Below are 11510 nucleotides of genomic sequence, written 5' to 3'. Positions count from 1 at the left end.
TAAAAGATTGGATCTCACCCACCTTCTCTCTCTCTAAGGCACTAGATTGTGAGTCAGGAGTCACTGGTCTATTCCCAGCTCTGCCACTGACATGCTGCATGACCTTGGGGAAGTCACTTCACCTATCTCTGACTCCATTTCCCATCCCACCCTGTCTCTTCATTTGAGATCAGGTCCGCATTATCCTGGATGTTGTAGAAACATAGCAACAATACAGTACGTTATTAAAAAAATACAAGTGGTACATGAAGGGTGGAGAAGAAGATACAATCACATACACACATTTTTGATATTCATTTGCATGGATTTAAAATTATTATAAATAGCCAAATATCATCTAACCCCATCTGCCCTTCAAGCCAGTGTTAACTGGTTCATTTCTTACAAGCATAAAACTAGAGGTGAGTCATTTCCTTACAGATCAGTTCAGGCAGCATGTTCCACATATAAGGGGCATCACAGAAAAAGGCACAGCAGACTATTCGTTGAGAAATGTGATAAGAGGCAGACACCTAGGGATGGGCAGAATTGTGAATGACCGTGAAGCTGGGAACAAAAAACTTGAACTTGGTGCAGGGAAGGGATTCAAAATGTGGTTAGAGCAACAGGCAAGGATGATGAACTTGGTAGCTGCATTTTATTTGGCTGGCTGGCTGAAGAGAAAAAGATGGATCTTAAAAATGTTATGAGGAAGTAGGAGGAAGACTGGGACACAAAATGGATGCATGGTCAAAGAGGGAGAGGTTGAATATTTAGGTTACAGACTTCAAAGATGGAAAGGATGGTGGAGTTGTCAGTGATGCAAAGGGGGGGAGGTGAAAATGAGAAGCTTTGGTCACATTAAGGGGAAGAGGAGGGTAAGACCCCAAGAAGCAGATGTAAAAGGGACAAGCTAAGATGCAGGATGTAACATAAAGAAACAGATCAGAAGTGTAAAGATAGATCTGCAAGTCAGTGGCATAGGCAATGTTCAATGACATACTTACCTTTTATTCTACAGTAATTGCCCAGAGCATTGCAATAGCACTTTGTAAAATGCACTGTTTAGTACCATTACTGTAAAATGCTGTAGTTGTTTCTTTGTAAAGGTCAAAGATGAGGAAGCTTGACCTGGGAGAAGTTAATAAAGGAGATAACAATTCCTGCAGCAAGACCACATAGCAAACCCAGAGGTACAAAGAAGCCCCAATAATCAGCACCAACAAGCACAAGATGTTGAGAAAAAAAGCACCCTTTTAAGTGATGTTCCGCCTCAGGCAGCCCAAATGGTTGTCCAGTTTGATATAAAGTGATCGCCTCAACCTGCCTCTCTTCCAGTTGCTCAAATGTTTAACTGAGTCAATTTATGCAGCTCTATGTAAGGCAAGTATTAGCTCTATGAAAATGGCATTCTTCAGGAAAGAGCAGAGCCAAAAAGAAATTCAAAACTATGTAGCTAAATAATCACCCAGAGCTCCGTGCTTGAGAAGGATCATCCCCTCTCCATGTGAGAAGGGGACTTAATCACTTTTGCATCACGGCTCCTCGGCTCCAGAGAAGATTGCCTTCCATATACAGAGCAGCTCCTTGACTTGATGAACAGGACAGGAGAGCTCGGCATCCCTGCCTCAGGCTGAATCACTTTCACTCTGAGCCCTGCCTGGGACAGCAGCACATCGAGGGAGCTAAACAAGAGCCCTGTTGATGGTGGGGAAGTCATGCAGGGCAATGTGGGATATAGCCTCTGTGCAAATGGCTCTGGCCTCTTACAGCGTTCTGAAGTCCCATGAATCTTAGGGCAGATTCAAGGTGCTGAAACCCCTTTGCACATTAGGATGTGGGCACAGAATGACTTCCTGCCCCCTTCCCCAATAAAGACATATGAAGTAGAACTAGCTTGCCCAATATAAAAACAGTGGGTTTTTTAATATATATACACATATATAACATATTATATATAATTTAAATGATAAAAAAACTCATATGCCCAGATAAGCCCTAGTGGAATCTAGTGCAACTATTCTGATACCAGTGGGTCTGTATCTCCCTTCATAGGGCTGGAATTTGACACAATTACTTTCATCGATCCAGCGGAACCTGAAAGCATTTGAAAGATGATGCTTTTCATTCTTTGCGTGCAAATGTGGGAAGAAAAGGCTACCACCCTGTCAACAGGCACTTGTGCTGTAGAATCAAAGGTTTCTTGCCTATCCAGCTGCAGTACCAGTATGGCTACAAATGGAGAGGATGTAAGTTAGAATTGAGTCAGGAGAAAAATGACCAAAATAAGGCATGGATTAAATCATTTAATATTCTCCTTTACAGATTAAATAATTCTCCGTGCTGTAACCATTGCCTAGGCAAAGTGATAAGAGCAGATCACCTGTAGCAGACACCTTTACCAGAGTCAGTGAGGGAATAAATAGAGGCTTCAGACTGCTCAAATGGAAAAAAGGCTGGAGTTCCACTTGTATATTTGAAAATAAAATACAGAGACACCAATTTATTACTGCTTATGATTTAAAGATACATATAGTCTTAAAGCTGCTCTTGCAGTATTTTGTCTTCTCAAATGATGGTATTATGCACATCTTCTCACTCCCTTCCCTGCACATCAGTCTCTCTCTCTTACAGAAGCAACATAAGTATTTAAATCCATAAACACCATGTGTTGCTCTTTTCTTTGCTCTGGCTCAGGTCCAATATCCTGATTATTATTTTGGACAGAGCCATTCATACCACCTTTGTTTCCGACAGAATAAATGATAATCACCACTCATTTGTCTCCCACTACTGAAGCTGTCTAAGTTGGACCATGGCGCCATTCGAGTGAAGACAAATTTTGGCAGTTCCTGCTTATTATTCATTTCCATAGTGCTTTCTCATCAGCCAGTGGTATCCACACAGGGATGAAAAGTGAGGCTAAATTTGGAATTTTATTAGTGTTTACTTGACTGCCGAAGACTATCAGCAGGATACTAATTCTTCTCCTAAAGTATTTTCATTCAACTTTCTACAGCACAGAGATCTTGGGCCATATGCTGATCTCAGTTCGGTGTTTAAAGCAAGCACAACTCAGTTGAGTTTGAATTTATAACAGTAACTGGGATCAGAATTTGACCCAACTGCAGACCGTAGTCATTCTTGGAATAATACAAGTTAGAGGCCAAAAAAGACCCCTTTGAGGCTATGTCTACACTTGGAGCTGAGGATGTGATTCCCAGCTCCAGAAGACAAAACTTCCACCTGTTCTCAATGAACTAGCACACTAAAAATAGTGCAGCCGTGGTACCACAGGCAGCAGCGGCACAGGCTAGCCACTCCGACCAGGTCCCCACGGGTCTGGGCAGGTTTGTACTTGGGAGGGCCACTCATAGACTTTAAGGTCAGAAGGGACCATCATGACGATCTTGTCTGACCCCCTGCACATGGCAGGCCACATTGCACCTACCCACTCCTGACTCATCGCTGCCCGTGCCACCATGGTGATACTATTATTTTTAGTACATTAGTTTGATGAGAGCTAGCGCAAGCATGTCTACTCAAGCTGGGAATGACACCCCCAGCTCCCAGTGTAGACATAGCCTTAAAACCACCGAGTCCATCCCCTACTTTGTTACCTTTGATTTTCTCTTCTTTTGTTCAATTTAGTTTTAAGTATAAACATGGAAAAAAAGAGGAAGAAAAAGAAAACTAATTTCCTCCATTACCATGAATGTGAATAAACTACCTTTGTAATTTAAGGTGCACTTTATTTGCTAGGCTACGCAGTCTTCCATTTAAAACAAGTAGTGAAGCGTAGTAGCAGCAGCAACAAGCTCCCACTATGGGACCTACAGAAGGCAATCTTAACCTGCGTCTGCATTCTGCTACTCAGAATACTTGCTGGAACATCTGTATTTGCTATTCTGCATCAGACCCAGACATAATATCAAATATCAGGTATTCACACTCTGCACAGGTTTAAATGAACACATTGAGGGCCAAAGTTTCAACAGAACTCAGCTCCCACCAAAACACACTTTCAGCGGAACTCTTTTTTCAACCAAGTGTTTTCATACGGAAACACGGGTAGCTTCAAAGTCAGAGAGAGTTCTACTGTCACTTAGGCACTTACAAGAAGCATGCTTAATGGGAGTGACTGGTTGCTGAGTATTTTTGCAAATTCATAGATTCCACGGCCAGAAGGGACCACTGTGATCACCTAGTTTGACTTCCTGTATAACACATGCCATAGAAACTTCCCATAATAATTCCTAGAATACGTCTTTTAGAAAAACATCTAATTTGATTTAAAAATTCTCAGTGATGGAGAATCCACAGCTATCCTTGGCAAATTGTTCCAATGGTTAATTACTCTCACTGTTAAAAAGGTACACCTTATTTCCAGTCTAAATTTGTCTAGCTTCAATTTCCAGCCATTGGATCATGTTATACCTTTCTCTGCTACACTGAAGAGGCCATTATTAAATATTTGTTCCTCCTGTAGGTGCTTATAGATTGTAATGAAGTGTAATCTCTTTGTTAAAATAAATAGATTGAGCTCCTTGAGTCTATTTCGAGAAGGCATGTTTTCTAATCCTTTAATCATTCTCATGGCTCTTCTCTGAATCCCTCCCCAGATTATCGACACCAGAACTGGTCACAGTATTCCAGCAGTGGTCACACCTGGGCCAAATACAGAGGTAAAATAATCTCTCAATACCTGCTCAAGATTCCCCTAGTTATGCATCCAAGAATCACATTAGCCCTTGTCGCCACAGCTTTGCACTGGAAGCTCACGTTCATCTGATTATGCACCATGACCCCCAAATATTTTTCAGAATCACTGCTTCCCTGGATAGAGTCCTTCATCCTGTAAGTACATTCTTTGTTCCTAGATGTATACATTTACATTTTGCAATGTTAAAATGCATATAATTGTTTGCTTGTGCCCATCTCCTGAAAAATCTGACTCTAAGTTTTCCCAGATAACTATTTTTTAAACTATACTTTGTTAACACTGAAAGTGTGTTCCACAAGAGTCCAGTGATCACTCAAAAGAAATGCTAACATTTCTTTACAAAATTCAACAAACTGGAAATGAACAATTATGGAGTTCAGTTTACCAGTATTATATGATCCTTTTTCATTTATTTTCACCCACTCTGACTTACAATGCCTCCCCAATTTTAATACTATCCTTTGATTTATTCTGGAATACATATGTGCTGCTTGATATGTACTATTGACTTTATATATTCATTATTAAGTGTGTAGTATAGATTTCAAAAGAAATACAGTGTGTTGGAGTCCTGGTCCATGACAAAGGCTCCTAAGTACTATAGAAATAGTAAATAATAAAAAGGGTGTGTTAAGTCAATCTAAATTCTCACAGTGTGATGTGATGATGGAGTAGAATACTTTTATGAATAGAATTGGAATGACTGATCTGTTCTGTATGATGAAACACATTGCATGTAAGCATGTTAACACTGTAAGTGGGAACTTTTAGCTGTTGTGTACCTCAAGTGTCATATTTTGGGAGTGAATGATATATAGTATATATCAGTGTTATATAAGAAATTATAATCTCCTACTCAGATGTTATTTTGCTATTTACATAAAACTTGCAAATTTTTTAAGTTCATTTAATTTATTAAAAAAATCTATATTTTTTAAAGGTAAATAATATTTTACATATTAGCAGGATTCCACAGAAACATACTTTTAACCGTAACTCTCTTAACCAAATGCTTTGTCTGGGAATTTCCCTGCTGGTTTTTTTTTTGTTTTTTTTTTTTTAAACAAAGCATCAAAAGTTGAAATTTGAGTGGTGGAGAAAGTCCACAGGAAGGAAGCTATGCTCTGTTTCTTCTCCTGCAAGACTATAAGAGGGGACTGATTAGGTGGAAACAGGTAGTAAGGGCATGAATTTATCCACTGACTATTTTAATCATTTAGTAATGTATTTAGAAGTTTAAAGATGGATAAGTGACTAGCTTTCTCTGTCATTCTCTATGCTTCCCTTAATCTCCTGTACCTCCCCTCTTCACCTTCTCTACTCCATTATATCACTCCTTTCAGTAATTGAGGACTTGTCTACACTTACTGGGGGATCAACGAGCAGTGATCAATGCATCGGCAGTTGATTTAGATGGTCTAGTGAAGACCCACTAAATCGACCACCGATTGCTCTCCCTTTGACTCCTGTACTGCACCGGATCAAGAAGAGTAGGGGGAGTCGACAGGAGAGTGTCTCCTGTCAACATCACATAGTGTGGAGCTCACAGTGAGTAGATCTAAGCTACATCAATTTGAGTTACACTATTCATGTAACTCAAATTGCGTAGCTTAGATCAAATCTCCCTTGTAGTGTAGACAAGTCCTGAGCTCCCTACCCCCACTTCCTGTCCCCAAGAAGAGGAACAAACAAACATTTGGTGTTGATAGGCCAAGCCATTTTCTGAACTATGAGGAGGATTAAATACATAATGCATAATAAGTGAACAAGAGGAGGATTAAAAACAAAATAAGCCCCACCCCTCAAAAAACGCTTTACAACTACTTTTCTGGTGCTTTCAAAACTTCTCCCCAAAAGTCTATTCTTTGATGAGATATGGCATGTGAAATCTCAGGAGAAATTTAATTATTTTTGGGAGGATGTTAGGGAGAATTGTTTTGAAAAAATATGTGGCAACCACTGCATCATAACACTTTTATGTATAGGTTATCTCCGCTAGATTATGGGAAGGCACCCTTAGCGTTGGGTCAGGTTTTACTTTTCACCTTCCCATGTCATGGAAAGTAGTATGATGCTCATCTAAACAGCTGCAGAAAAGACGCCCTCACTTTTTGCACACCTCCCATGTATAAACAATTTATTTTACAATTCTACCCCTGTCATAAATATAAAGGGAAGGGTAAACACCTTTAAAATCCCTCCTGGCCAGAGGAAAAACCCTTTCACCTGTAAAGGGTTAAGAAGCTAGGATAACCTCGCTGGCACCTGACCAAAACGACCAATGAGGAGACAAGATACTTTCAAAGCTGGAGGGGGTGGGGAGAAACAAAGGTTCTCTCTGTCTGTGTGATGCTTTTGCTGGGAACAGAACAGGAATGGAGTCTTAGAACTTAGTAAGTAATCTAGCTAGATATGCATTAGATTCTGTTTTGTTTAAATGGCTGATAAAATAGCTGTGCTGAATGGAATGTAGATTCCTGGTTTTGTGTCTTTTTGTAACTTAAGGTTTTGCCTAGAGGGATTCTCTATGTTTTGAATCTGATTACCCTGTAAGGTATTTACCATCCTGATTTTACAGAAGTGATTCTTTTACTTTTTCTTCTATTAAAATTCTTCTTCTAAGAACCTGATTGCTTTTTCATTGTTCTTAAGATCCAAGGGTCATCCCCATGCTGTTGGGGGAAGACTTGGCCAATCATGTGAAGCTAGCCAAGAGGGTGGGAATGGTCAACTGCAGCCAGGCTAAGCAAACCGTCCTGCCTAGCTCTGTTCTGGAAACTTCTACCAGGACCCCGTCAGAGGTGATGGACCCAAACCCCAGGCCAATGTCTGCAACAGCAGTAGTGGATCCAGTCCCAGAGACCCAGATAGAGCCAGTCCCAGAACCAGTGGAACAACAAGCACCAAACCCATTGCCAGCACTAAATCCAGTACTTGCAACCCCAACACCAGAGGGCCCCAGCAAACCTGAACCAGCAGCAGCCAATAACCCTACACCAGAGGCTCAGCCAGAGCCTGAACCCCAACATAGTGCACCAGCGGAGAGCGGTTCACAGTCAACGGAAACAGCCCCATCCCCTACATCGCTTCCAGAGGGAATAAGCCTAGATCCACAATCCAATGAGGAACTGATGTCTCCAGCATCAAGGGAACAGTTCCAGACTGAACAGAAAGCAGATGAAAGCCTCCAGAGAGCTTTGACGGCGGCCCAGAGCAACCCCCCGCCTTTCAGCTCTTCTAGTCGATCCAGGTTTGTTGTAGAAAGAGGACTTTTATACAAGGAAACTCTTTCTGGTGGACACCAGGAAGACTGGCATCATCAGAGACAGTTGGTAATTCCAACTAAGTACTGGGTAAATCTCTTGAATTTAGCCCATGATCATCCTAGTGGCCATACTGGGGTGAACAGGACCAAAGACCATTTGGGGAGGTCATTCCACTGGGAGGGAATGGACAAGGATGTCTCTACCTATGTCCGGTCTTGTGAGGTATGCCAAAGAGTGGGAAAACCCCAAGACCAGGTCAAAGCCCCTCTCCAGCCACTCCCCATCATTGAAGTTTCATTTCCTGGGCAGAACAACTGGAACATCTACAAAAGTCTTTGAGCGCATAAGGGAGGCAGGACTGTTAAGGCTAAGAAGTGTCACATAGGCCTAAACCGAGTGACTTGGACTCCAGGTGGGTCATGGAACTATCAACCCCCTACAGGCCAAAGTGGATGCTATCCAAAAGTGGCCTCTCCCAAAGTCAAAGAAACAGGTCCAATCCTTCTTTGGCTTGGCTGGATATTACAGGCGATTTGTACTGCGATACAGCCAAATCACCGCCCCACTGACAGACCTAACCAAAAAGAAACAGCCAAATGTCATTCAGTGGACTGAAGAGTGTCAGAAGGCCTTTTACCAGCTTAAAGCGACACTCATGTCTGACCCTGTACTAAGGGCCCCAGACTTTGACAAACCGTTCCTAGTAACCACAGATGCGCCGAGCATGGTGTGGGAGCAGTTTTAATGCAGGAAGGACCGGATCAAGAATTCCACCCTGTCATGTTTCTCAGCAAGAAGCTGTCTGAGAGGGAAAGCAACTGGTCAGTCAGTGAAAAAGAATGTTACACCATTGTCTACGCTCTGGAAAAGCTACACCCATATGTTTGGGTACGGCGTTTCCACCTGCAAACCGACCATGCTGCGCTACAGTGGCTTCATATCATCACGGGAAATAATAAAAAACTGATTCGGTGGGAGTTTAGCTCTCCAAGATTTTGATTTCGACATCCAACACATCTCAGGAGCTTCTAACAAAGTGGCTGATGCACTCTCCCATGAAAGTTTCCCAGAATCAACTGGTTAAAATCGTCCTTGAGATGTGGAAAATATTGTTAGTCTTTATATGCTTGGTAGTATATTTAGAGGAGCATATGTCTTATTAACTCTGTTTTGTCCTAGAGCTCCAGGAAGAAATCACAGCCAGCGTTTCACCCTATCTGTGATTTGGGGGGGGGGGGGGGCGTGTCATAAATATAAAGGGAAGGGTAAACATCTTTGAAATCCCTCCTGGGCAGAGGAAAAACCCTTTCACCTGTAAAGGGTTAAGAAGCTAGGATAACCTCGCTGGCACCTGACCAAAATGACCAATGAGGAGACAAGATACTTTCAAAAGCTGGAGGGAGGGAGAAACAAAGCCTCTCTCTGTATGTGTGATGGTTTTGCCGGGAGCAGAACAGGAATGGAGTCTTAGAACTTAGTAAGTAATCTAGCAAGATATGCGTTAGATTCTGATTTGTTTAAATGGCTGATAAAATAAGCTGTGCTGAATGGAATGTAGATTCCTGTTTTTGTGTCTTTTTGTAACTTGAGGTTTTGCCTGGAGGGATTCTCTATGTTTTGAATCTGATTATCCTGTAAGGTATTTACCATCCTGATTTTACAGAGGTGATTCTTTTACTTTTTTCTTCAATTAAAATTCTTCTTTTAAGAACCTGATTGCTTTTTCATTGTTCTTCAGATCCAAGGGTTTGGGTCTGTGTTCACCTATGCAAATTGGTAAGGATTTTTATCAAGCCTTCCCCAGGAAAGGGGGTGTAGGGTTTGGGGAGGATTTCGGGGGGAAAGACATTTCCCAGCGGGCTCTTTCCCGGTTATATATCTGTTAGACGCTTGGTGGTGGCAGCAATAAAGTCCAAGGGAAAAAGGAAAATAGTTTGTACCTTGGGGAAGTTTTAACCTAAGCTAGTAAAAATAAGCTTAGAGGGTTTTCATGAAGGTCCCCACATCTGTACCCTAGAGTTCAGAGTGGGGAAGGAACCTTGACAACCCCCTTAAAAAGGGGGCAATGTGGACCAGTTTTAGTGGGGTACTAGGAGTCAGAATCGCCTTGGTTCTAGCCACAGCTCTCACATTGACTCACTGTATGATCTTCAGCTAGTCTGTTAAGCTCTCAGTATCTGCATTTGCCCATCTGTAAGACCAGTACCTGCCACAGGTTTTATGGCGCTTAATTAATGTTAAGCACTTTGAGAATCTTGTTGAAAGGCACTTCACTCCATAAAGGTAGGCTATTATGATAGCCTCTGACAGGTAAAACCTGCAATTATATGGCACTGTTTTAACACTCATAATATACAGCGCTGTCTTACCCCTCCCTGTGTGTGATGCTAATTTCCTTCAACTGTATTGTTTGAACCAGTCCACCTCATTTGGGAATCTAAACAGGGGAATCTAATGGCTCTTTGTTATAATGCTTTATTGAGAGAAATATACACCCTTACGCACTTTCTATGCATTCTATGCATAAACTGTGCTCAGTAATGGTTTATTTTCCTAATAAAGGACTGTGCAGTACTTATTTCTCTCCTTTTCTTCCTCGCGCCATCTATTTTCTAGTCAAAATGGGTCCATCCCCCCAGACTTTGATTTAAATATCATGTACCTTCAAAGTGCTCAGAATCCAAATCTGGTGACTGGCCTGTATCTATAGAAATCCATTATTTGCCAAATGGAAAAGGATATGGGGGAATATAGATTCTAGGGGGAAATTTTTTTTTTCTTATTTTTGAGGCTATTATGCACCAATGTACAGTTAAAAGAAAACAGCTGAACAGAGTTACCAGAGAGCAAGACCTTTAAACTGGGTAAGAGCTAAACATGCTTGGATTGTCCTATTGCTTTTTGAAATTTGTTCTTTGTTCTTCAGAGCATATAGAGGGTGCTCCTGAAGCACTAGCTACAAAAGCTTGCCAAATTAAAGCCCACACGGTAATAGTATAAAGAAGGAACAGTTATAATCACAGATGTACTGTACATAAAGTAGCAATTTCCTTCTTCAAGGATAATTGCAAAAGTTGTTTGAAAATAATCAGACCCTTATTCAGCAGATCTGGAGGATAGAAGGCAGCTGTACAAATACCAGCAACTATGACAGAGTGTCGCCCAAAAAAACAAAGCTGAGATTGAAATGTGTTGGTAAAAAAAATCATGTTTTAAATGATGTATAGCTACTACTGTGCTTTTTGTGCGCGCATACACACGCACACATCATATGGTGACAATATTCATACATTAAAAGCAATTTAAAATGCACCCTTTTATCATCTTACCTGTCCTCTGCCCGCTAGCCACCTCCTCCATGACTACTAACATTCAAAATCTCTGAGCAGTTTCTAATAGCCACCTTTCTTGTCTTTATCAGCAACATTTCTCTCCCCTCCCCCAAATGCTACCCCTCCCCACACACTTTCTAAAATGGGGGATTTGAGTCCTGCACTAGGAACAGATTTAAGGGCTGATCATTTGTGACCCCGAAGGACTAG

Source organism: Eretmochelys imbricata, chromosome 2 (genome assembly GCF_965152235.1).
Source record: "Eretmochelys imbricata isolate rEreImb1 chromosome 2, rEreImb1.hap1, whole genome shotgun sequence".
Classification (NCBI taxonomy): Eukaryota; Metazoa; Chordata; order Testudines; family Cheloniidae; genus Eretmochelys; species Eretmochelys imbricata.
This window is presented reverse-complemented; position numbering follows the sequence as displayed.